Source organism: Nanorana parkeri, unplaced genomic scaffold (assembly GCF_000935625.1).
Source record: "Nanorana parkeri isolate BGI_ZX_2015 unplaced genomic scaffold, ASM93562v1 scaffold3645, whole genome shotgun sequence".
NCBI classification, from domain to species: Eukaryota; Metazoa; Chordata; class Amphibia; order Anura; family Dicroglossidae; genus Nanorana; species Nanorana parkeri.
The window spans coordinates 18,206-21,179 of record NW_017309913.1 but is presented as its reverse complement, the minus strand read 5'-3'; positions in this window follow the sequence as shown (position 1 = coordinate 21,179).

Genomic DNA, 2,974 nt, shown 5'->3' with positions numbered 1-2,974 from the left:
AAGAGCGAGCAACCTAATAAGGCCCAGAGAAGAACATGGCCCTTTAATAAAAAACAAAGCTGGGAGGCCTGCTTTTTTCCAGTCCAGCCATCCCTAATAAAGATTCAAAATGACACCAGCATGAAGGTGGGGGAAAGGCTTTCCCTATTTGTAACACAATGGGAGAGTATTTCAAAGTGTCTATGTGATACATCTCCTAAAAAGGGGGTATCACCTGGAGTTTTTATCCCTTCCCACAAAACATTTTTCCTAACAAAACTATCAAAGGATCACATGAAGGCCCACGGACATCGACGTCACCGGACTCCTCCCACCTTCCCTTCGTTAGCCGTCACAGAGATCGACGTCACCGGACTCCTTTCCCTTCGTTAGCCGACGGAGCCACTTGGGGAAGGGGGAGGAGTCTGGTGACAACACAGGATCTCCAACGGGACTCCTGGAAGCCGACGGAGAGGTGAGTGTTTTCATTTTTGATCAAAATTATTTTAATCGATCAAAAAGTTTAACGATTAATCGAGAAATGAATCGTTAATTTACGCAGCCTTAATATAGATAGATATCGATATATAAATAAATAATGGTCAAAAGCACATTTAATTCCCGATCTCCTCAGTAATCCTCTTCAATAATGTGACTGGCTTTCCAAGTATTTAAAAAAAAAACCTGAAGCTTGTTCCTAGGGGTAATATGGATGTGGCTCAGATAAGGGAATATGCAATAACATTTTAATAAAATACAAGATTAAAGACACTCACATTAAAAGGTGCTACATCGTGTCATGTAATGAATCCAGAACACACAATACCGCTGTTGTCATTACCTGGTATTCACAGAGTGTGCAGCAGTGACGTGTAGTGAAGTCCGTTCTCGGTGAGTCATTTCCTGTGCCCGCCCCAGGCCGCCTCCGCCCGTCCATGCTCCGTTGGCTAACGAAGGGAAGGGGAGGAGTCTGGTGATGTCACGGACATCGCTGTCACCTGACTCCTCCCCCCTTCCCTTCATTAGCCGTCACCGGACTCCTCCCCCCTTCCCTTCGTTAGCCGATGGAGCCACTTGGGGAAGGGGGGAGGAGTCTGGTGACGTTGATGTCCATGACGTCACCGGATCTCCAACGGAACACCCGGAAGCCGGCGGAGAGGTGAGTACCGATCAAAAATATACACAGTATATTAGAGCTGCAGCAACTATTCGATTTAGTTGTCAACGTTTTCGGTCATCTATTACATTGCCTGTTCGTGGCTCCACACACAAGCTGCGCACGCCACGCCCACTGAATGCGCACACCGCGGTTCAGCCTCCAATCCCGGTGCTCCTTACATCTAGCCGGGCCGGTGCGATCAAATGACGGGTGGCGGGGATGTGAGCACGATGGGGGACGGAGGCTATGGCTGGGGATGAGCTGGCATCCAGGCTGAACCGTTATGCAAGAGAAGGGAATGTTCAGATATTAAGTGCCCCGAGCACCCCGGAACCCGACACCGTACACCCCAATCCACCGTCATACCCATCCTCTGCGCCCCATTCCACCATCACACCCGTCCTCTCCATCCCTGCACTCCATTCCACCATCATACCCATCCTCTCCATCCCTGCATTTCATCATCATAACCGTCCTCCATCCCTGCACTCCATTCCACCATCATACCCGTCCTCTCCATCCCTGCACTCCATTCCCCCATCATACCCGTCCCCTCCATCCCTGCACTCCATTCCACCATCATACCCATCCTCTCCATCCCTGCATTTCATCATCATAACCGTCCTCCATCCCTGCCCTCCATTCCACCATCATACCCATCCTCTCCATCCCTGCATTTCATCATCATAACCGTCCTCCATCCCTGCCCTCCATTCCACCATCATACCCATCCTCTCCATCCCTGCATTTCATCATCATAACCGTCCTCCATCCCTGCCCTCCATTCCACCATCATACCCATCCTCTCCATCCCTGCATTTCATCATCATAACCGTCCTCCATCCCTGCCCTCCATTCCACCATCATACCCATCCTCTCCATCCCTGCATTTCATCATCATAACCGTCCTCCATCCCTGCCCTCCATTCCACCATCATACCCATCCTCTCCATCCCTGCATTTCATCATCATAACCGTCCTCCATCCCTGCCCTCCATTCCACCATCATACCCATCCTCTCCATCCCTGCATTTCATCATCATAACCGTCCTCCATCCCTGCCCTCCATTCCACCATCATACCCATCCTCTCCATCCCTGCATTTCATCATCATAACCGTCCTCCATCCCTGCCCTCCATTCCACCATCATACCCATCCTCTCCATCCCTGCATTTCATCATCATAACCGTCCTCCATCCCTGCCCTCCATTCCACCATCATACCCATCCTCTCCATCCCTGCATTTCATCATCATAACCGTCCTCCATCCCTGCCCTCCATTCCACCATCATACCCATCCTCTCCATCCCTGCATTTCATCATCATAACCGTCCTCCATCCCTGCCCTCCATTCCACCATCATACCCATCCTCTCCATCCCTGCATTTCATCATCATAACCGTCCTCCATCCCTGCCCTCCATTCCACCATCATACCCATCCTCTCCATCCCTGCATTTCATCATCATAACCGTCCTCCATCCCTGCCCTCCATTCCACCATCATACCCATCCTCTCCATCCCTGCATTTCATCATCATAACCGTCCTCCATCCCTGCCCTCCATTCCACCATCATACCCATCCTCTCCATCCCTGCACTCCAACCATCATACACATCCTCTGCACCCCATTCCACTATCATACCCAATGTTTGCCCCCCATTCCACCATCATACCCATCCCTGCACTCCATTCCACCATCATACCTGTCCTCTCCATCCCTGCACTCCATTCCACCATCATACCTGTCCTCTCCATCCCTGCACTCCATTCCACCATCATACCCGTCCTCTCCATCCCTGCACTCCATTCCACCATCATACCCGTCCTCTCCAT